Here is a 25,675-nt window from a genome sequence, read left to right as displayed (position 1 = left end):
AATTCTAGTACCTTCCCTCTGTTGATTATGTCCATTTTATTCTGTATATACCTTGGTTGTACATAATTGCATGTTGTCTCCTCCATTAGACAGTGAACTCTTTGATATAAACTCTTTTTTGCCTTTCTTTGTAGTCCCAGCTCTTAGTACAATGTCTGACACACAGTAGGTGTTTAATAAATGTTTATTGACTGAATAATTCCTTGACAATATAAAAAATGTTTTTTCTTACTAACATTTTGAGGTGAGTAGGGCAAGTATTATTCTATTGACTTGTAGATGAAGAAATGCAAGCTCTGAGAGGTTAAGAGATTTTCCCAGTCTCATGGCTAATAAGTAGCAAAAGAGGGACTGGACCTTCAGGTCTCCAGTTTCCCATTCAAAGGCTTTTCCCATTTTACTTTACAACCTCTTTATTGTATGTTTCCTCTTTGTTCTTCTCTGTTCTGGGAGGTGGGGCTGGATTAAAAAGATGAACAGGGCAAGCAGTATCCTTGTTCTCAGGAGGCTTATGGTTTTTCAGTCAGGGCTTTCATTTGTTTGTATTTTCAGGGATAATAATGGGGAACGCAAATTGCCTAGCATTTTACCTGAAAAATCACAATTTTGGTCTTGAGTAGCTCTATACCAACCTTGTTTACTCCACCATTCCCTCCTCTTTTCTCTCTCCTCACCATGGAAGCTCTTACTTTCCCTAAAAATTCAGTGCTAATTGGGAGAAGAAATTGGAAGAAAGAGGAAAAAAGTAAACTCAGTTGATACCACATTCAGTCTGTTTCTACTCCTACTCCCAACTTTTCCCCTCTACCACCCCCACTTTCCCCAGAATACCCTTCACAGAGAGGAGTGGGGCAAATATACCATGCTGAAGACATGAGACTGGCTCACCTATTGGAGTTGATACACTAAACAGAAATCTGGATAGCTGTGTATAATTCTAGAACCTATTAGGAAGGCCTGATCTTCAAAAACAAAACAGAGGATGGGAAATAGATGGATGGATGGAAGGATGGATGGATGGATGGATGGATGGATGTGATTGTGTGATACCTCAAGTGACCTCCCTCTGGCACCTCCTAAGTTCAAGTCTCGGGATAGTCTTAAAATCTTCAGAGACTGGGGTAGGAAAAGAGTGTTGTAAGGCTGAAGAATTTAGTGGACACCCTCAAAAGGCTTGTTGTTACAGGCCTAGATGAAAGGGAAAACTAATGAATCTTTGGAGGACAGGTCAGGTCAGAGGTTCAAGTGGTTGTGTGCCTCACAAACCAGGGAAAAAAGATGAAAGAAGGCCGTGTTAGTTAGTCCCTGGTTTCTGGGAAAACCCGATGAAGGCGATAGACAAACAAGGAAAGGTAAAGGAGTGAGACTTGTGTGATTCAGGCCCTTTCTCAAAGATCCAGAGTAGGAAACTCTATCTGGTCCCCTCCCTCCTCTTTGGGGCAGATGTCATTCAGCTTGATTCTTTTTTGACCTCAGGACCCAGCCCCACCTCCTCCTCCTCCTTCCTTGGAACACAGTAGGCACTGCAACCCCTGGGGCTCTCTCCTTGTTCCCCAGGCTCTTCTGTCACCAATGCCTCTGCCTTGGGCTTTGTCCTCCTGAAGGGCCTGCAGATTTATGGGCCTCAGCTGTGTAAATCCATCCCCACCCCCAACCCTCCCCTGCTGTTTTTATTGCCCTTCTTCAAAGGGCCCCTGTCCTAACCATCAGTCCCTTCTGTCTTATCCAAAGGTGTCTGATGGAGGGGAGGGGGATGGAGAGAGGGACGACCAATCCCTGTGACCAAGGAGGCACTGACTGCAGCCCACCGCCCCCACCCCTGGCCCCCAGCCCCACCGCTCCTGCAGGTTTACACTGGTTGTCATCTGCAAATGTCTCTGGACCCCTCCTAAAAAGGCAAATTTGTCTCACTCCACTGAAGTTTTCTTTCTGTAGGGACCACACAACTCTACAACTTTTAGCTGTCACCCAAGCAAACCCTGACTAGATAGCATGTAGTAATCTCTCGTCCTCAAAGTTAATACCCGAGTGTTTTTCAGATAGGGTCTTGAAGCAAATGAATTGCATTTCAGTTGTAGCAATGCTAATGATTCTATATTATTCACTTTGGAAGAAGCAATGGTTAATGGATATATGCTGGGTCTAGACCTAAGCAGGGAATCTGGAAAACCTAAAAGAGACAGAATTGTAAGAACTAAAGAATTTGAGAACATGGGTGATGGGGTAAAACCCAGGACTACAGAGGAAATTCAAGCATAGAGAGACTGTGGCACAGGGTGTCAAAGACAGATTCAAATTTGGGGCTTCTGGTTCCATCACCAATGAATCTTTCACTTATGCCATGCTATCCTGCCTCCAAGATCTAGTTGAGTAGCCAATGAAGGAAAGGATGCAAGAATAAACTTGGCTGTACCACTTACTAGGCAAGTAACTTTAGCTTTCAGGGCTTTGATTTCTTTAAACATATATAACGGAGGTAAAGAGGCAGCTAGGTGGGGCAGTGGATAGAATGCCAGGCCCAGAGTCAGAAAGACTTATCTTCCTGAGTTCAAATCCAGCCTTCGGGTCTTACTAGCTGTGTGACCCTGGGCAAGTCACTTAACCCTGTTTGCCTCAATTTCCTCATCTGTAAAATGAACTGGAAAAGGAAATGGCAAACCACTCCAGTATCTGTGGCAAGAAAACCCCAAATGGGGTCATGAAGAGTCAGACATGATTGAAAATGACTAAACGACAACAGATAGGAATAGAACATAGCCCATGGAGCATGTGTAGACCTGAGCTCACATGGCCACTTCCAGAGACACAGTGATCAGTTCTAAACTGTTTTGGAGCAATTCGTTGGTCTCTATGAAGGAAGTACATAGAGAGAGATGCATGAAAGAGAAGGGACCACTGATTCAGAAAGTGTCCCCTTAAAAGCAGGGTCTCATTCCCTCCAGGAGAGCTCTCTCTTTCCATCTGTCCTACATATATAAGAACTCTGGCAGCCTTTCTCTTAGACATCCTGTGACATGGAGAGGGGCTCCTCTCTACTCCCCACCTCGTACCCCAGCAGCTACAGTGGCTACTCAAACATGACAGGATGAAGCCTGAGATTCTCAGAGCATATGTGCCTGAACAGCAAACCTGCAGTAGATACTTCTAGCCTTGGATGCAAGCTCATAGGTATGGCAGTTCGAGGCTCCCTTAGCCCAGGCTGGCTACATTGCAGGAGGTGCTCCTTGCAATCCCAAGAATGCTTCTCCAAGGAGAACACGAGCACCAGCAGGAGGGTGATTGCCAGTCATATCTTAGCTTGCTAGAAGATATGGGTCTTGGAGGAGCCATTGCATTGTGCAGAGCTGAAGTAAAGAGGAAATGGCTGTGGAGCAAACCCACTAATTTTCCGATTTTTAATGTTTTAGGGATCACTCTCTCAGAAAATTATAATAGAACTCATGGGTAAATGTTTCATGTTTTAAGTCATTGGTTTATGTGTATGAGTCTTTTGTGTTTTATGCATTTTTTGTGTGTGGAGGGAAGAAATAACTGTCCTATACCCAATCTAGATTAAACATTGAATACCTTCCTTTCTATTCCTTTTACATGAGCCAGAGTTAACTTTTAGGTGCTTTTCTCTGGAGCTCCAGGTGCACGGATTGGGGAGGGGGTAAAAAGCTAGAGAAGAGAGCCTGACTCTTCTTTTTATAATCAGATTCTACTAGTACTTGTGTGAGCCCAGAGCTGAGGAGCTTCTTACTGGGGGAAACATATCCCTAGGTCCCTTGTGCTAGTCCTAATCTGTTGCTACATGTAAAATAAGAGACTGGATTAGATCAGGTACCCTCAACCTTTCCCTTTGGCAGTCTGATAAAGCCTATTAACCTTCTTTTCAAAATAACATTTGTTGCCTACATTTGTAATTGATAGAAATGCTGAATTTCAGTCAGAAGTTAGCAAAAATAAAGACCTAATTATTTTCTTCCTATCCAAGTTCAATAAATTAACCTATAGATCCATTGGGTTCCCATGGACCCCAGGTTAAGAATACCTGAATTAAATTACCTGTAAGATCTAATGAGATTCTGTGGTTTTGCCCTAGGAAGGGGTAAAAAAAAGAAAAAAAAAACCATAGCCACCACATGAGAGAGGCTGGTTACAGAAACCTCTGTAGCCAAGGTCAGTGCCAATAGGTAGGATTTAGGAGAACATTTACTTCTTGAGACTGATAGGACAATCTAGGATCTAAACCAAAGAGGACCAGCTGGGGGACAGAGAATCTAGATGTTTCTTTGATCTAGAGAGTCAGAACGAGAATCCAGGAGAGGTGGCAGGATATATATTGTAGGTCCCTACATACCAGCAAGTCATGCAATACAAGCCTTCACCTTCTGTCTCCTTACTCCCCTGACCAGAGAGGCCCCTGATGACTCATCTGCATGCATACCAGTCTCAATTTTCTGAACTAGTGGAGGGGAAACGATAGCACAGATAATCCAAAATGGAAGGAAAATAATCCAAAGATAATTTTACTTGTCTTCAGGGTAGTTCTGTATTTGCATCTAAAATGGCATTGTGTTTGGCACTGAGCATTTTGAGCAAAAGCTACACTGTGAAGACCCCTCTCACAAAGAACTATAAAGCTATCTGGTTACTCCATCCTGACCCATCTTCAACCTTCCCTGCTACCCCTTCCATGCTGAGAGTGAACAGCATCATCTCTCGGACTGATGTAAAATATCCATCTTACATCAATACCCGCAGAGCAGTCCTCCATCTCTGACTCAAAATTGCTTCTATTCAAATTCCTGCAGAGCCAATGGTGGCAGTGTGTGGTAAGAGCAAACAGAGATGGCATTGATGTTAACAAAAGAGTGATTTAAGCTGGGTAAGTTCAGATGCTATCAGTAAGATTCACCCCATATATGTTTGCACATACCTGCCTAGATGTTGGTGATTGAGTAGTGGGAAGACCTTGAAAGTTTGGGAATCTGACTCCATGTCCCAGTTCTGTCCCTAGCTGACTATGTGACCTTGGGCAAATCTCTTTATTCCTCTAAGCCTCAGCTTCCTCATCCAAAAATGAAGGGGTTGGTCTAACAGAGATTCCCAAACTTATTTGGCCCCTGCCCCATTTTCAAAAAGCAATTACTCAGTGCCCACCTGGAAATCTACTTTCTGTAACCCTTTAATATTTTTAAAATTTGTATCATTTTAAAAATATATCTTTTTAAATGAAGTATCTTAAATTTAATAATTTGTCATAAATTTATGGGTTTTTACTGCATTGAAATTTTGATGATGCAATTTTGCATCACGTAACCATATATCACACTATAGACAAGTCATTACATGCACTTATTTCTGCCGATGCATACTGGACTTCCTGACAATATATGATACCCTCACCTGCTGACACTTGCTTGTTAAGACCTATTGGCAGACTTGATCATTGATCAGTTTCAAGTTGCATTTTGTATGTTTATTTGGAAAATAATGTAATCAATACAACTTTAACTATGTTACACAACAGATGAAACATGTACAAATGGTTTTCCAAAATTTTCTTCTCTTCTTATTTTTCCACTGCCCCTTTATTTTTATTCAATGTACCCCAATTGCACCTGAGGCTACTGTTACCCCCACCCCCACCGCTGATCTTTCCAGTGCTCCCCAGGGGGAGATATCACCCACTTTGGGAACTTATGGACTATAGATCATGGTGTCAGACTCAGAAATGAGGAGAGCACTAAGCCACCTACAAGGATTTCTGCAGTCAACATATTGACTTAGAAAATCACATATCAACATTACTTGTATTCTATTACATTTTTATTTTGTTAAATATTTCCCAATTACATTTTAATCTGGTTGGAGGTGTGGAGGGGAGTGAAGCTGCTGGGAAGCATGTTTGGCCTCCCTAAACTGAATGATCTCTAAGATATCTTCCAGGTTCAACATTCTGTGACTTTATGGAACAACTTGGAAAGTTCCTTTTTCAATTCCATCTGGAAGAGCTGTCCCAAAGGGGAAAGATATGCCTTGGGAGGCAGTGGCTTCTTCTTCTCTAGAGATCATTAAGTATCAGAGGCAGGAGGACCACTTATTGGGGATGTTGTAAAAGCTATCTCATTTTTTTTAGCTCTTTTGGAAATGTGGGTTATGGGAAATGTTTAGAAATAGGAACAAATTTAAGTGAGGTGGGAGAATAAAAATATCAGTTGACTATTCATTGTATGTGTGATGTAGTGAAAAGATTGCTGGCCTTAGAATCAGGGAGACTCTGCTTGAACCCTGATTTTGGTTCTTAATACCTGTGTGTCTTTGGGCAAGTCACTGAACTCCCTCTGAACCTCTGATTTCTCATATATAGAATGAGGGTTAGAGTAGGCAACATCTAAATTCTCTTCTAGATTTAAATGTGTGATTTCATGAATTACATAATTAATGTTACTAAACATTCCTTAATTCTTCTTTACAACATGACTAATGTGGAAATATGTTTAATATAATTGTATATGTATAGCTAAAATCAGATTGCAGACCAAGTTGGTGTGGGGAGAACAGAGGGAGAGGGAGAAAATTTAGAACTCAGAATCTTATAGAAGTGAATGTGGAAAACTGAAAACAAATAAAAACAATAAATTAAAACATGTTCCTTGAAGGTCACAAAAGTAAATGATGTGCACACCCAGGAATCACATAGATGTCAGGGAAAGATGGAGCACATCTGTTTATATCTGTGGGATGTGGGAGATGAGAAGGTGGGTAGGCTAGTGCCATAAGGCATGGGTTCTGAGAATGGGAAGAGCTGAATAGAAGGAAAAGTAGACAACAAATTCATCTCCTCTGTCTTGTGTGAGGGAGGCCAGTTGGCATGGCACAGAGAGGCCACAAGCTTGAGAGCCAAGACTGCTAAAAAATATTTCAATTGAAAGAAAAATGTCCTTATCAACCCAGCTATTCTTCAGAGCCAGGCAGGGAAATTGACAATGTTGATTCATTTAGCTCAGCAGTATTCAGGTCAAAATCAATCTTGTCAAAAATCCATCACTTCGTTCAATAAGTAAGAAAAGGGATACAGGCTCTGGGGGAATCAATCACATCCCAACAGGGAGCAGCTGCAAACAGATCTATCATGGTCTCTGAAGGGGGAGACCTATTACTCAACTCGACATTTTTTCAACACCACATGACAAAAAGGCCTGGAGACCCCACCCAAGGTCATGGACACTAGCACAAGCTCTCTGGTAGACTCAGAGACCAGAGACACCCAGGTACAGAAAATCAGCTGGCCATCTCCATTGAAAAGAAAGAATTATGAAAGTTGAACAGTTTTGGAAGCTTTTGCATTTTGTGGGATCATAGACTCCATAGACACAATGAGCCTACATCTCCCTGCCTCAGGAGTTCAGAAAAATTAGATTTCCCCATTTTACCCAAATAACAATTCTGGTCCATCAATGGCATAAAAATCATGGCATTTTAGTGTTGAGAGGAACCTTAGAGACCATCTAATCCAACCCTCTCAATCTATAGAGTCAAAACTTGAGGTACCAAGAAATTGAATGAATCACTGAAGGTCCCACAGCAAATTTGTGACAGGGCTGGGATAGAATCTCAGTCCCTTGGCTGCCCATCTATTACTCTTTCTACCACACCAGACTGCTTTTTCTTGGCTTCCTATTTGCTTTTTGGCTAAAGCTACCCAGTCTCTGCAGGAGATGGAAACCACAACAGCATTTGCATTATGCAAATTTCTGACCCTGTTGATGCCCTACTGGAATAAGCAGAATTACTAATTTGGGGGTCCTGCTGTAGTGCATTTCTATGGAGCTTCAACAACCAGAGGGCTTAGCTGCAAGAATGAAACCATGATACTCCCTCCACCTCATCACACACACACACACACACACACACACACACACACACTACAGTTGGGGCAGAAGCAGCTATCCACCAGTAGGGGAGTCATGGGAGATTATTATCTCCTAGTGGGCTATAAGGCATGCAAGTGGGCAGCTGGCATGAGTTCCTTAAGAAGGAGGGTTTGAAAGGTTAGGGATGTTCTAGGATGCCCTGCCCCTAAAGTCCTCCCCTCCTCTACCTAGAAATCATCCAAATATCTCCTTGTAAACTCTTTTTTTTAATGTAAAATGTTAAATTTATTGCAATAGTTGCTTTTTTAGCTTTTAACTTGATGACCATTCAACAGCACCATTATTGATGTCATCAATGACATCATGAGGATCTTGGCCATCAATGTTGCAGCCCACAGACTGAGGTGTCCCAAATATCTCTTTAATGGTTCCAGAGAGATCTCTTGCCAAGGATGGGTGTCTCATCTGTTGAGCAATGTTGACAATCTCATTGAGATTGATGTTTCCATTGTTTTTTAATATTTTTCTACTTCTTTCTGTCCCAAGGAGGTTCCTCTAGGACTTTGATGATCAAGGCTGAGGCAAAAGGTCCAATCTCACACTGGGCCTGTCTGTTCTGAATGCTAAGTTTCACTGTAAGCCACATTAACCCTTTTCAGTCACTAGCTGCCTTGGCAATATCATCACCAACCTTTTTGGGACACAAACCCAAGGGACCAATTTTGGGGGCCAGAACTGATGTGGCACCAACTTCACCACCAGTGTACCTTAGAAACATGGCTTCAATTTCATTAGGGTCAAACTTGGGCGGCACGGTGGGAACAAAAGTGGAGATTCAGCCTGGATGCTGCAGGGTGGCTGCCAGTGTTGGAGGAACCCAGATTCGGGATGACCAAAAGAAGTTGTACCTTCACCACCACAAGCTGGAAGTCAAAAGCTCTCCTTGTAAATTCTAGCAGGAATACTGGTCTCAATCACAGTCATAACCCTGATAGTGGGTCCCTGCAAAGGCAGGAGTCTCAGGGAGTAGAGATAGGGACAATTGTGCCTGAAGGAGGATGTGTATGTGTGAGAGTGCATGTATATATGGAGAGAGACAGACAGACAGAGACACAGAGAGATGAGATAGACAGAGACAGAGAAATAGAAGGATAGATAGATGAGATAAAGACAGAGAGATAGACAGAATAGAGAGATAGAGAGGTAGATATATAGGTGAGATAGAGACAGAAAGGATAAATAAAGAGGTAGATAGATAGATAGATAGATAGATAGATAGATAGATAGATAGATAGATAGATAGATAGATAGATGAGATGGATGGACAGTCAGTCCATCAATAAACATTTAAGTGCCTCTTATGTGCCAGGCATTATATAAGTATTAGATAGATAAAGCCTTATTATTTATTAGGAATATTATCACATATTATATATAGCATATATATAATATGATATATAGCATATATAATATGATATATAGCATATATAATATGATATATAGCATATATATCATATTATATATTATAATATTATTTATTATTACATTTGTTAAGGGTTTATTAAGTGCCAGGTACTGCTCTATGTACTTGGGATGCTGAATCAATTATAGGAGACAATCCCTGCCCTGGAGGAGATTGACATTCTAATGGGAGAAGACAATACAAAAAGAGGGGGTGGAACAGGATGGAGGAGGAGAGGGTACCCAATGGCATTAAGGTCATTGGCTAAGAGGTGGAAAAGTTCAACAAATAAGTCAAACTTGGAGCGCATTTAGCATGTCTAGGGGCCATTGTACAATGGTGTCTGGTTATGGATTAACTAATCAAGAAAGCAGGTAGCTAGGTGGTGCCATGGACAGAGTGCGGGACCTCGAGTCAGGAAGACCTGAATTCAAATCTAGTCTCAGGCACATAGTAGCCATGTGATTTTGCACAAGTCACTTAATGCTGTTTGCCTCAGTTTTCACATCTGTAAAATGAGTTGGAGAAGGAAATGGTAAACCACTCCAATCTCTTTGCCAAGAAAACCCCAAATGGGGTCATGAAAAGTCAAAAATAACTAAATAATAGCAATCAAGAAAGAAAGCCTCAGGATAGAGGGAGAGTATTTAGTTCTTGCCTTAAAAAAAAAAAAAAGTTAATTATATTGGGTTGTAACCTGACCTTACCTCTAAGAAGGCAGAAGATCTTTACATGTTAGAAGCTGAGACATTCCTCATAGTTCCAATCATGTTTCCTCCTTCCCCCCATGCTCAAAAACCTTCACTGTTTTGCTATTGTCTACTCAACAAGAAGCAAACTCCTTAGCCTGGAATTCATGATTCTACTACATGACTTCAAACTAACTTTACAAACTTTTCTGTTACTACTCCCTAAACACTGTAGGTTTCATTCGAATTATACCACTTATCAATTCCCAACGGTGCTCAGTTATCTCCTACCTCAGTGTTTCTGCTAAAGTTTTGGAATGGCTTTCTTTCAAACTTTACCTCCTAAAATATCCTACTTATTCTGCTTCCCTGGTCCCATGAGTTGGCAGAACCAACCTCAGTCCTACTAAGCCTGGAAATAAATCAGTTCCAAGGTTCCATGCTCCTAATTTTCTTTGTTTTTTCAGGGACCAATGAAAGGGGGGGTAACCACGAAGTTTCTCTTCAGGTTGGGTTAGCAATATAGTAAAAAATAAGCCAATTCTTATGACCTGGATTTTAGTCCTGCCTCAGTCATTAACTGTGTGACCTAGTTCAAATCATGTCACTCTCTGGACTTTGTTTTCTCCTCTATAAAGTAAGTAGATTGGATCATGGGATACCTAAGCTATTTCCCAGTTCTAAAAGCATTAAGTTCATGATCCTTTAAGAACTGGACAAACAAATATATTGAGGAACCTGAAAGCCAGGAACAGAAAGCAGTGTCTGAAATTCTGTAATAGAAGCTGTATTAAAAGCAGGAATCACAGCAAAGTCTGAGAGAAACCTGAAGAAAGACAATCTCTCAGGTTTAGGTTGCATAGATTCAGGGCAGTCAAGAAGGAAGATGTTCCAGGTAGATAAAAGAACTGCTCCCATCTGTCTTACTTGCTCTTTCAATAAACCAAAATGGAGAAGATTGGGGGGAAAGAGGGTGGAACTGGGCCATGTACTTCAAACCAGTCCCAGTTCCTTCTAGTTAGAGAGCTCTCTTTGTGGACACCACCAATTAATTCACTTTTTTTTTTTCCTTTTGGAGGGCAATTGGGGTTAAGTAACTTGCCCAAGGTTACATGGCTAGTTTTTTTGTATGGGTGTTAAGTGTCTGAGGCCGGAACTGAACTCAGTTCCTCCTGACTCCAGGGCCGGGCCGGCTCTTTACTCACTGTGCCACCTAGCCGCCCCAATTAATTCACTTCTGTATGCCCTCATGTTTCCTGTGAGATTCAGATCAAATGCAATCTCATTTAAGAGAACCTACTGATTCTCCCTACCTGTGAAAAATGGGTATGATTGCTTCTTTCTCTGCAGAATGATTTCCTTGTGCCTCTTAGGGTACTTACCACATTCTCTTCTGTTCTAGTTATTAATAGGAATGTTTTAATCCCCTTTTTGATTAAAAACTTCATGAAAGCAAGAATCTAGAGTTATTCCTTCCACATTGCAGGGGTTAGGGGAGCAGTGCTCCTGCAAAATGGAAAATCCACATAAAATTTTTTTCTCTCCCTTCATACCAGAGAAGTGTGGTTTTTTTTTTTTTTTATGGAATGTTTGCAGTACCTTATTATAAATTTTGAGTTGGTGTTATACAATACTGTACATATATTTTATGCATTTCTAAATTTCTAAACCTTTTCTGGGTTATCTGCTGGCCTTTGTGTGTTGTCTGTGGCTTCTGTGAAACTTCCCCACAATTCCCACTTAATTTCTTATGCTGACCCTCAATATATCAAAACCACAAAGGGGAAAGTCGTGATGTGGAAGGGATAACTATATTTCTTATCTTTGTATACCATATAGCATTTGGCACTTACCTTGGTACATAGCATCCACAATCAGTGAATATTCATACAGTCACAGATTTGGAGCTGAAAAGGATCTCTGATACCATCAAAACCAATCTCTCAATTTACAGAGGAGGAAATTGAGGCCCAAAGAACAGAAGTGACTTGCCTAGGGTAACATAAGCATTAGAAGTAGGATTTGAATCCAAGTCTTTCTGACTGCAAGTCTAGTATTCTTATCTACAATGTTCCAGCAGCAGCCTCTGTTGATGGGAATTTTCCTGATGGAGCCTTCTACTTGGCCAGTGTTGGGAAAATAGGAGGGAGCTGGGGGCTGGGAAGCTATTGGTGGTATCAGGCCCCTTCTGCTCAGTCTCTGAGTCACACTGAGCCTGATGTTGCTTTCTCAGTCTTGGCCGCAGACGAGGTTTGTGACTCTCATCTCATGCTACAAAGCAGCCATGTGCCGCCTAAGGGAGAGGCCTAGGTGTGAAGGGTTGACTAGGAGCCAGCTTTCAGCAGGAAGCTGCACTTCAGCAATGGAAGAAGGCTAGGGCTGAGGCTGCCTAATTTGGTAGCAGAGCTGTACCCCCAAATGAAGGCAAATTTTATTACCAGGAGGGGAGGGACCCTGCGGCAGCACTCAGCAAACAAGGACACCCCGAGGGAGGGAGCTGTGGTAGTAACAGAGATGTTCCCTGTGGGAATGAGGAACCCATTCTAGGCAGGGTCATAGATGGGGTTCTATGCCAAGGACTATGGTACCCTCCCTCCCTCTGCTCAAGCAGGAGTAGAAACAGCCTGGGTGAGGGAGATCCTAATAGAAATTGGTGAGGAAGTTAATGATGCTCTCAATTTCACAACCCGGCAGGCAGGGATAGCACAGGGGAGTTGGTTTCTGGGGCAGAGAGGAGGATTCAGTTTCTGTCCCCCACTATCTGGTTCATGCAAAGTCAAATGGTCCAGATGAGCCCAGTTTGGGAATCTAGCTCTCCTCCGGTGGCACAGCCAGCAGACCCCTAAAGGGAGGAATTTGGGTCTCACCCTATGACAGTCACCTGCCTCCTGGGTTGCCCTACAGCCCTCAAATCCTTCCTTCATACAAATTCACATAGAGACAGATGCGTTTATAAATATTGACCCAGGAAGGGACCTTTGAAGACACAGGATTTGAAGGTTTAGCTTTGGAAGGAAAATTAGAGATTATCTAGTCCAGATGTCCCATTTTTGTAGATGAGGAAATTAAGGCCTCTGGTCACTCAAGTAGCAAATGACTGATCTTGAATTTGAACCCAGATCCTTTGACTCCAAATCCAGTGTTCTTATGAGGTAATATAGTATAATGGTATAACAATACCATTATACTATATAACAACATAGTATAATAGTATAACACATTAAAGATCTAGATTCAAATCCTGCCTCTCATACTTATTAGCTTATAACCTTGGGGCAAGTCCCTTTACCACTTTGGGCCTCAGTTTCTTTATCTGTAAAATAGGATGTTTAAATTATAGCAGGGGTGGAGAACCTGTGACCTTGCGGCCACATGTGTCCTTCCAAGTCCTCAAGTGTGGGTCAACCCAAGTTTGGATTCAGCCAAAGGGCTGCACTTGAGGGCCTAGAGGGTCACATGTGGCCTGCAGGTTCCCCATCCCTGAATTAGAGCTTTTCTACAGTCTCTTCTAGCTATAAATCTGAGGCCCAGTCCCCCAGCACTTACATGTGCACCCATTTGCATATCACTCATAGTTACAGGCTCATACACATCACACCTATAAAAATACAGATACTCACATGCTCAAATGCAAAGAGACACCCACACCCATCACCCTACAGATTTGACTGCACCACCCAGACATGAGACAGGCAATTAGCTCCCTTTACTGGTCATTTTTCTCTTGTATCACTATCTGAAACTTGAAATCTAGGAAATCCCAATTCTGGTAGAAAATGAATTGAGAGCTAAGGAGTATTCTCAGGGATTAGTGGGTCCTGAATTTTGCCCCCCAAAGAGCATTAAGGTCTTGTGACTTAGCACAAAGAATGCAGGATATGGAGCCTAGGGGACCTGAGTTTGAATGCTGGCTCTGTGAAATTGATCTCCATGCTGTTGGCAGTGTATTAGAAATCCAATGCTTTAATTGAAAAGGGGGTCGTTTTGATGGCAAGAATAAAGCATGATGTTGGGCTGCTGGGGAAGGGGAGTCTGGATAGTCTAGGGAAAATGGGAGTTTAGGTTCTCCTGAAATTGTATCATGCAGGCAGCCACCTACTCTGCCATGCACAGAGCTGATCCTGGAGGCAATGAATCCAGACACCCTTCAATGAAAAGTCAGTCTTTCTAATGGAAATGTGAATTAGTTTTCTGGTAGGAGATTTCCCCTCTTATGCCTCAAAGGAGAGATAAGGAAATAGGGCTTGGGCCTGAGATTTCATTAGTAGAAGGAATTCCTAATAAAGAACCTGCCTCCTCCAATTCAGGTCAACATCTTCTCAACAACTTATGGTTCATAGTTCATTGTCAAAATCATGGTGAGGTTAAATAATTATCCAGAGTCACATAATCATTATGTGTCAGGGGCAGGGCTTTCATTCAGATTATCCAACTGTGAGGCCAATTCTCTATCAACTACATTTCCCTGCCTCTCAAAACTATTATATGAAGTTAGTTATTCTTCTTAATGACCCTCAGGTATCCATAGAGAATGCCCATCTGCTCTCTCTACCTCCATGAGGACAGAATACCATGAAACTTGACTGAAAGGAATTTGTGTTAAATGTGTAGGGGCAGTCCCTTTCAGTTTTCTCCATGAAGCCCCTCTGAATTTTATAAACCAGACTCATTAACATGGGAGTGGAAAGGAGAAGACTTTCCAGCAACTGAAACTTCATCCCAGTATCTGAATTATATGCTCTCTTTAGATATAATTCAATTCAATACAACAAATATTTGTTTAGCACATACTTTGTGAAAATGAGAACTTGCTGATTGTGGACCAGATACTTAAACAAGTAACCAAGAAGGGAAGCTAGGTGGCACAGTGGTTAAAACTTTGGGCCTGGAGTCAGGGAGCCTCAGTTTAGTCAGTTCAATCCTGGCCTCAGACACTTACTAGCTATGTGACTCTGGGCAAGTCACTTAAACTTGTTTGCCTCAGTTTCCTCATCTGTAAAATGACCTGGAGAAGATGATGACAAATCACTACAGTATGTTTGCCAAGAAAACCCCAAATGGGGTCCACAGACTCGGTCATGATTCAACAACAACAACAAAACCGAGATTGTGGGCTTTGTAGGAACATCAGCATTCCCTCTCCAGAGTGTACCATAGATCTCATAAGAGACAGACAGATGAGCAAGATGACCTTCAGAAGACTCCTATTGACTAGATAATCTAGTCTAGGAAAACTAGGAAATCTATCCACCATGGCACCTAACTTCCCAAAGCCATTCTTGGCAAATCTCAGTTAATATCCAGTTATCTTCTGCATGTGGCATAGTGAAGAGAATGTTGGACTTGGAGTCATGAAGGCCTAAGTTCGAAATCCAGCCTCAAACATGTACTAGCTGTGTGACCCTGGGCAAGTCAGTTAGCCTGTCTGCCTCAGTTTCTTCATCCAGAAAAATGGGAAAAATAAAAGCATCTAATTCTCAGGATTATTGTGAAAATATAATAAGATATTTTATGTATAGTATTTTGCAAACCTTAAAGCTATATGAAAATGTTAGGTATTACTATTGATATTAGATTTTTGGAATGAAGGAAGAGGATTTGGACCCATCCCTTCCAAATGTAGTTCTAACTTGAACAATAATGGACTCAAAAGAAGTATGTGGGGCAATTTTCTATTTAAATACCAGGTAGCCAAATAACTCTTCAATTCAAAACTAATTCACTCCTTGAAGACAGGAAACACTGACCCTCAAATATGGCAAAAGGTTTTGAATACAAAATACACTGAATAATACACTGACTTCTACTTTAAGGGAAACTGAGGATTACATGTTAAAAAAACAAAACAGTCTATAACCTTACTAGATAAAATGTGGCAGATAGAATTTTAAAGCTCCTGAATCATGAGGTTCTTGTCCTATCTTTTCTCCCAGTGAGAAAAAAAAAATAAAACAAGAACAGGGAGAAATATTGCTCATCTACTCTTTTCTGGAGACTTCATAAGAAACCCTGCTGGGTCTTAAGTATTAATGAGCCCACTGCATTGTACAGTGGAAAATGTCCTTGCTCTCAGGTAAGACGATCTGAGTTCAAATTCTGTCTTTGATACAATACCTGTGTACCTTTGGCAAGTAGCTTAATCCCACCTCCGTTGACCTCAGTTTTCTCTTCTATAAAATGAGGGATTTAAACTAGATGTCACATAAGAACCCTTCTACCCTTAGATCTATGACCCTAAGTACTCTCAGCAATTAATATCTTAGACACAAGTCTCTTATTAGGCTGAACTCTACCCAATTAAACACATGCAATTTTGAGTATGAATGCAATTAATTAGCGAACATGAAACATGTGAATGGGAGGTGAGATCCTTGCTTATTAGGACAAAAGTTCAAAGCTACCAAAAATGACTCAGAGAATGAGAATAGAATCCTTAACAATAATCCTAAAAATATAAGGTGTTCAGCTGTTCTAAAAAGAGGATAGATGTGGATTAACAGCCAAAACCCATTCTAGGAACCAGCTAGGGACCTGTCATGTTGTTTTCAGAGAAGTATAGAAAAGCCATGGAATGTTCTACCCTCCTAGACCATTTAAAGAGAAGAGTGAAGGAAATTACGAAGAATTTGGAGTTAGAAGATCTGGGTTCAAATCCTTCCTCTACAATTTGCTTCCTCATTATTTCCCATGACCTTGGAAATGTCACTTAATGTTTCTGGGATGCAGTGACCTCATCTGTAAGGGAAAGGGCTAGACTAGATGACCTCTAAAGTCCTTTGTAGCTCAAAACCTATGATCCTATGTACCGCTATAGGCCCTCACCTACTAACTCCAGTCAAGTTACATTCTCGAATCTAATTCTTCACCCTTGAGGCAATATCTTATCTTCAACTTGGTTGTTGTTGTTGGTGGTGGTGGTGGTGGGGGTGGTGGTGTTCAGTCATTCAGCTGGGTACAACTCTGTGTGACCCCATGGACCATAGCACCTCAGGTCCATCTATCCTCCACTATCTCTTAAAGTCTGTCCAAATTCATGTTTGTTACTTCTATGACACTATCTATCCCTCTCATCCTCTGCTGTCCCCTGTTCTTTTTTGCCTTCAATCTTTCCCCAAATCAGGGTCTTTTCCAATGGGTCTCATCTGCCAAATCAGAATGTCACTGTGACACCCACGTCCTTTTCCTAAACTTCAATAACAAATTTTAAAAAGTACGTTTTCAAGCTAGTCATTGAGCATTGTTAGGATCCACATTCTTAGCTGAAGATGAGTAGAGGAAGAGAAATTCGTTATGTCCCACATTCCAAAAACACTAGAAAATAATTGGTGTCGGCTAATAAGTAGGATTTTTATGAGGATGGCAAGGAAAGAAGACTCCCAAAATCATCATCATCACCATCATCATAGCAGGCATTTATATAGTGATTTAATGGTTGCAACATCTTTTACATGTATTATCATATTTCATCCTCATAACAACCTTGTTATGCTCATTTTACAGATGAGAAAACTGAAACTGAGAAAAATTAAGTGATTTGCCCACATCTAATAAGGGACCAAGGCAGTATTATGAGCTCCAGGTTTTCTGGACTTGAAGTCCAACATTCTATTGACTATGCTTTCTCATTGCTCAGCTCCTTAAAGTTCAGCAACTGGTAATGCATTTTCACCCCCTCTCCAGGAATACTTGTTTATTTTATATCTTTGGGGGTTATGGTTAAGGATTCTATTCTCAATTTGTAAGTCATTTTGATATTGCATGTCTATACTAAGCAATGAATTTTCTTGAAAATCCAAGTATTTGCTAGTGCTCCTTAAATGTTCTTTCCGAAGCAAAACTAACTATGCTTTTATCTTATTGGCCACTGCTGTAAAGACCTTGATTAGACTAGATGTGAACTCAAGTCTGTAAGAATTATTAGTGGAGCATAGAAAGCAGTCTTTTAAAAAAAAGTTTTATTAATATGTTCTGGTTTTGTATCACAAAGCTCCCTACTCCATGAGTGGTCTCTTATAACCAACCAAAACAATGAACCAAAACTAGCAAAGCATGGCCTCACCTGGAAGTGCGTGCAATGTCCTTTATCTGTAGAATCCCCTGCCACCTAATCTCTCCGTTAAAGAAAAATTAAAAACAATCTATTTTTACTCCTTCTCACTCCCTGCTTCAATGGGCGGAGGGGAAGAAAAGAAAAATAAATTTCTTGCAACAAATATTCAATTAATCAAAACCCTCATGGGTTGTATGCAAAAATACAAATGTTTTTTCTCCACTCTAAACTCATCATCTTTCTATCATAGCTCGTTATATCGATGATCCTTCAGAATCATGACTGGTCATAGCATCTACTATGAACAAGACACTATGATAAGTACTTGGCATACAAAAGGAGGCAAAAGACAGCTCCTGCCCTCAGGGAACTTGCAATTTAAGAAGATTTCAAAGTTGTTAGTCTTTACAGTATTGTTATAGCAGAAATTATTTCCCTGATTCTGCTCATTTCATTCTTCATCAGTTTATAAATCTCCTCCAAATCGCTCCAACTTTATAATATTGATGTTGCAATATAAATTGTTCTTCTGATTATGCTCACTTCCCTCTGTATCAGTTCCTAAAAAGTCTTTCCATGTCTTTTTGAAATCATCTCTTTTCTTATTTCTTATAGCACAATAGTGCTCTATCACATTCACGTACTACAACTTATTCAGGCATTTCTTTAGATTCCATCTTTTGCTACCCAAACCCAAACCAAACAAACAAAAAACCTGCTATAAATATTTTATATATAAACAGGACTTTTTCCCCTTTCTTTGATCTCTTTTGGGGCTAGGCCTAGCAATGGTATAGTTGGGTCAAAGGGCATACACTGTTAGTAACTTTTTCCCACATAATTTGAAATGGTGGTACTTTTGCTTTCCAGAATGAAACTATCAATTCACAGGTCCACCAGGAGTGGATCAAAGTGTCTGTTGCCCCAGAAGGCAGTCTTTTAAACATTATTTTTTTAAGCTGCTAAAAGGATCTTTTTTTCCCAAAAAATTTTGTTTTAGGCTCAAATGCCAGAACAAAAATACAGAATAGGGAAAAGAAATATTGGAACTTAAATGGAAAGTTAGAAAGAAAAAAAGCATGTCATGTGCATAGCAGAACATAAGAGAGAATTCAAAATATGTAACAATAGATTTTCATTTCAAGAAAGCCTGTATGATAATTAATACTTGTTGTGTTGAGAATTGTCCATCTTTTCTTTGCTTCCTTGTGAGTTTTCCTTTGTTCTCTTCTGTGCACTTTTTTACTTTGTTCTTTTTTTCCCCTCCCCGCAACCCACCCCCACCCCCAAAAGCCCACATTAAAGTTTAGATATGTTTCCCTATGGCTATAAATATATAGATCCCCTCCTTCACCTACCCCCAGAAGGCTACAATAAAGTTTAGATATGTTTCTCTCTATAGATACATACATACACATATTCATATATACATACATATATAAATATATACTTTCCCAAACCTATCGTACTCCTGATCTTTGTTTTTAATGTATGTGCATATCTCTTGTTTCCTATCCCTCCTGCCTCCTCTACTTTACTTCTACCCACTACCTTGCCCTCCTATGACTTACCTATGGCCCCTTCCAAGTATCCTTCCCCTATCCTCCCATTCCCATAAATCTAAACACCCTGTTTTACCTATTTCTCACCTGCCCCTCTAAAGATCCCTCCCTTGTCCTCTCCCCTCTCCCTATGCTTCTACCATTTTATTTCTTCTGAATTTAGAAGATTTTTACACTCTTCTAAATATATATATATACATATATATATATATGTATGTATGTATCGTTCCCTCTTAAACCCATTCCCAATGAAAGTAGGTTGCCAGAACTATCAGCTCTCCTTCCCCATCTAATTCCTCTGTATCAGTTCTTCCTCTTGTACCTCATTTGCATAAAATAATTACTCTTTTAAGTTGTTGCTAAATGGTTTTACTTTTTAAATTCATATCATTTTCAGGTTTACCCCCATCTTTCTCATGAGCTACCCAATTATTGATAAGGATCTTAGACATACATTTTACATATATAAAAAGTAAACTCTGTCCTTATGGATCCCTTATAATCAGTCTTTGTTATGTGCCTTATATGTCTCTTGGTTCTTGTATGTTGAACCTTCTATTAAGTTCAGGATTTTTTTTTTTTAACAAAGGCTTGAAAGTCTAAGAGTTTATCAAATATCCATTTTTTTTCATTCAGGATAATACTTAACTTTGCAGGGCATGAAATTTTTGGCCAGAGCCCCAGTTCTTTTGCTCTTCGATATGTTGTGTTCCAAGGCCTGTGGTTCTTTAAGGTCTCTGCTGCTAAGTCTTGTGTGACTCTCATTGGGGCACCACCGTATTTAAATTGCTTTGATTTTGGCGCTTTTAATCATTTTTCCGTGAGCCCAGGATTTCAGACTCCAGGGTGTCATTTTCTCCCTTAAGATTCTGGACCTCGTTTTCTGATGGGTAGACTTTGCTTTTATACTCTTTCTGTTTTCCTTGAATTATTCTTAATTTTTTTTTTTTAGCTTTTCCTCCATCTCTGTCATTTGAATTTTAAAGTCTTTTTAAAGATCTTCAATGAATTCTTTTTGGGGATGGTACTCTTGTGGCAATAGCTTAATTATCTGTTTGTTTTGTTTTTTGGAGGGGGGAAGGTAGGGGTTAAGTGACTTGCCCAAGGTCACACAGCTAGTTTTGTGTGAAGTGTCTGAGGCCAGATTTGAACTCAGGTCCTCCTGACTCCAGGGCTGGTGCTCTATTCACTGTACCACCTAGCCACCCCCAAGCTTAATTATTTGTAATCACCTCTAGTCCTGGCATATGGGAAATGGTGCTTCTTGCCCCAGATCTTCAGTTCCTCCCGCTAGCCTGAAACTAAAGTCAAACCTCCAAATTCCTGTAAGTGCCCACTATTAGGTGCTTTCTGCCCCACTGCTTCTGCACTCACTGGGCATGTACTGGTTCCTTCTCACCTCTACTGCTCTTTGCAGCACAGCTGGGTCTAGTGTTCCTTGTCAGCAGAGGTTCCCTTGGATCTTCCTGGGCTCAGACACCCACCTCCCCTCCCTATCAGGGGTAACAGTTCTGGTGAGGCAGGCTTTCAAACCAACTAACCCCAGGACTTGCCACTTATTGTTAAAATGGAACTTATTCCTGGGATTTTTCTTCTGATCTCAAATTGTCCCAGGAGGACCAAGTTATGCCCCTTTTCTGATTTATCACCATCCACACTTTGTTTACTCTAAGGTATTATTTTAACTCTTTTGTGGGGGAAGATCTTGAGAACTTGGAATTTTCTGACCGACTCTACCATCTTCCCAAAATCCTCTCCCCTAAGGGAGGTTGAAAGGATCTTTTAGCCACCAGAAACCTTGCTATAGGGAAGTTAGCATCAGGAGTCCAAGTTCCTAGTCTCTCTTTGTTATTACAATAGCCAGGATAAGGAGATCTTTTATGTTACTTGTGTAGTACTAGAGGGAAATGTGTAAGTCATTAACATTCTTGGTATACTTGGTCCATAGGGCAAGAAAGTATATGTGAGGAGCATTCTGAGAAGATGGCGAGATAAGTCAGAAACTTACACGCTCTCCAGATTTCCTCCACAGACAGTAAATCTCACGAAATGAATGTAGAGCAGCAAAAATGAAGGGGTAAAGCAGTTGTCCTCCCAGGACATCTTAAGAGGATCTCAGGAAAGACTCCAGGGGTAGACATTTGGTCTGAGTGAAGTGTAAACACCTACTGGCCAACTCTACTGAATCAACAAACATTAAGCCCAAAGGAAGCAGACTGGGTCTCAAGAAATTTCACCTCAGCTTTCACATTATTCAGGGCCTCAAGGAATTTCACTTCAGGAGCCTTTACCACAAATTTTTATCTAACAAACTTTCATCTAAGGAACAACAGAGGCTGAGTGAGAGAAAATTGAAGGATCACTACTGTTTCCCAAAGTCAACCCTAGAAGTGCTAACCAGACCAAGATCCAAGATTGTGGTTGTTGCTGAAGAGGAGTGAGCATAATCTGGTACCACAGGGTTGGAGCTTAGGGGAAAAAGAGAGGAGTCCCCAAGGTTGAGCCCACAGACAGAATTCAGAAAATACCAGTTAAAAGGACCTAGGGCAACATTACCCACAACTCAGGATTAAAACTTGATAATAATATTAAGCTGTTAAAAATAAAATAAGACAAATTTAAAAGAAAAAGGAGTAAGCAAAGGAAAAAGGACCCAACCATCAATAGCTACTTTGATGCAAAAAAAGATCTGGTTTCATATTCAGAGGAAGATAGAGAGTTTAAAAAAAAAAAAAGCCTCTCCTACCCTAACGAGTAATGTCAAGTGCACACAAGCCCAAAAAGAAATCTTGAAAGAACTTCAAAAGGAATTCAAAAATGAAATAAGAGAGAGTGATGAAAAATTAGAAAAGAAATAAAAGTATCTAAGAAAATTATGAAAAGTGGAATCAAATGACATTCTAAGACACTAAGATATAATAAAAGTAGAAAAAATAAAGAAAATCTGAAACATCTCATTGGAAAACAATTTATCTAGAGAACAGATTGAGAAGAGAAAATATGAGAATTGTCAGATTACCTGAAAGTTACGATAAAAGAAAGGATTTGTGTATAATATTATAAGAAATTATTATTTGCTTTTTAGAGGGCAATTGGGGTTAAGTGACTTGCTCAAGGTCACACGGCTAGTTTTTGTGTTAAGTGTCTGAGGCTGGATTTGAACTCAGGTCCTCCTGACTCCAGGGATGGTGCTCTATTCACTGTGCCACCTAGCCACCCTAATTACAAGAATTTATTAAGGAAAATTGCCCTGCAGTTCTAGAACAAGAATGTTAAGTAGAAAAATGGAAAGAATCTACTGAAAACCACCTGAAAGAAGTGCTAGAAATAAAACTTACAGGAATGTCATAGCCAAGTTTCAAAATTCCCAGGTTAAAGGAGGAAATATTGCAAGCAACAAGGAACAAAACTATTTAAATACTGTGATAAAACAATCAGGCTTTCATGAGACCTAGCAGCTTCTACACTAAAAGACTGCAGGTCTTAGAACATGGGGTTGCATCCAAGAATCACTTATCCAGCAAAGCTGAGTGTAATCCTCAATGAAAAAAAAAATTGATACTTGATGAACTGAAAGACTTTCAGGTATTTGTAACTAAAAGATAGAATACTGTTGTGAGGAGCTTTTATCAATATTATGACTAACCAGGTATCCTGAGGACTAATGATAATTATTTTTATGTTATCCACCTCTTGATAGAGAGGCAGAATGCTCAATGGGAGTTTCCTCCATGCACTATATGATTGAATAATACTGGTCTTTTTGCTGTTCCTTACACACAACATCAGGCCTTTTTATTGGCTTTCTCGAAACTATGCCTATGATGTCTTCCTTACCTCCACCTCCAGGTCAACTTGGATTCCTTCAAGACTCAACTCAAATCCACAGTTCCAAGTCACCCTCACAGCTAGTGTCTTTTCTGACATTACCTTCCATTTACATCATTAACCTTGTATATGCATGGCCCTGCCTGGCAATAAATGCTTATTGAATTGAACTAAATTACTTGCATGTTGTCTTCCCATCAGAATGGAGCTCACTGAGGGCAAGGACAATGGCTTTTCTCTCACTCTGTGTCCATAGCATCTAGCACAGTGTATTAATGGTTAATAAGTGCTTGCTGGCTGACATTCCTTTTCATAGACTTTATGTTCCAGGTAAAGTGTACTACTTCTGGTTCCTGGAACTGAACATTTCATTTTCTGTCTTTCAGTCTAGAAAGAAGTTTCTTTCATGCCTGAAGTATATCCTCTGCTTTCTTCTCTTTCTCAGAAACCTTAACTTCCTTTATGCCTTACCTTGGACCATACAAAATCTTTTCATCCTCTCAATTTTTATTATGTGCTCTCTTTCTTCTCAAAGTATGTTATTTGTTTATTTAATTTATATATATATGTATATATGTTATATATATATATATTAATAATATTATTTAAATATTTATTTAGATGTGTGCATGCTCTATCTCTCCCAGGAAAATTTAAACTCATTTTGTACAGAAACTCTTTTTTACCCTTTGGTCTTATATTCACAGTACCTAGAAAATAGTAGTTGCTTAATGATTGGCTGAGTTGGGTTTTTGAATCCACATAATATGCTGGCTTGTTTCCTCTAGGTTTCTTAATATTATTATTCCCTGGTAATGTCAAGTTTCTCTCAGAGGAACTATCCATTGTCTATCTCTCAATCTTGGTATTCATTCCCCCCCCCCTTTTTTTCTTTTTTCTTTTTGGAAGGGGGAAGGCAGGGCAATTGGGATTAAGTGACTTGCCCAAGGTCACATGGCTAATAAGTGTCAAGTGTCTGAGTCCAGATTTGAACTCAGGTCCTTCTGACTCCAGGGCTGGTGCTCTATTCACTGCACCCCCTAGTCTCCACTACCCCCCCTTTTTTAGGCATCTCTGATGATATTGCTGATGTTACTTATTGTATATGATTCATCCTTATTAATATGCTTCATCCTATAAATGGTGACCATACATCTTCCATTCATTTTGGGGGAAATTCATGATTTTCATACCTTTTTATTTCAAAAGTTTTATTTTCAGTTCTGAATTCACTTCTTCTCTCCAATGCCCTCCCCCTCCCCACACACACACTGAGAAGGCAAGAAATATGATGCCCATTTTACATATGAAGTTATGCAAAATATTTTCATACTAGCCATGCTTTATGACAGGGGAGGGGGGAAGTGAAAGAAAATGTTTCAATATACACTCAGACTTCATCAGTCCTCTCTCTGGAGGTGGGTAGTATGTTTCATTGTGAGTTCTTTCAAATTGTGGTAGATCATTGTATTGATCAGTTACTAAATCTTTCACAGTTGGTCATCATGATGATACTGCTTTTACCTGTGCCCAAAATACTCCTAGTTGTGTTCACTTTGATTCGTTTTTCTCTTCTCTTCTCTTCTCTTCTTTTCTTTAACCACACCCTCCATCATTTCTTACAATGCAATTTTTGTTCATCCTGTGTTCTCTGAAAGGTCCGATGACATCAGGAGAGTGATGTTTTGTCTTGCAAGTGATGCACTTGATGGACAGGAATTAAGATAATTGAATGAAGAAGGCTTTTTTTTTGGAGGGGGGAAGGTAGGGTAATTGGGATTAAGTGACTTGCCTAAGGTCACACAGTTAGTTTTTTGTGTTGTGTCTGAGGTGAGATTTGGACTCAGGTCCTCCTGATTCCAGGGCCAGTGCTCTATTCACTGCACCACCTACCCGCCCTGTGTGGAAGACTTTTGACAGATGAGCATGTGTAGCGGCAAGCACCCCAGTGTCCCCAGGGTGCCTGCTCACACAGGTTCTTGGCTCTGCTTTGATAAAGGAAAGCAACTCAAAATGGGTTAACAAGCTTACTTTAATCAGTCAGACATATATCGTTTACCTTGTTCAGGGGAAAAAGGTCAGCACCCCAAACTTCAGAATATACAGGCAGAATTATCAAGACAGAAACAGATCAAGTAGACAGATTTCCAAACTGTCCAACCATTACATCCATACCCAGTCAACATCTGGGTTTCCACATCTGGGTTTTTCAAAGCCGGGGG

This window comes from Petaurus breviceps, unplaced genomic scaffold (assembly GCF_028583685.1).
Source record: "Petaurus breviceps papuanus isolate PSGF00001 unplaced genomic scaffold, PetGlider_PUasm1.0 91133, whole genome shotgun sequence".
In the NCBI taxonomy this organism is placed as follows: domain Eukaryota; kingdom Metazoa; phylum Chordata; class Mammalia; order Diprotodontia; family Petauridae; genus Petaurus; species Petaurus breviceps.
This window is presented reverse-complemented; position numbering follows the sequence as displayed.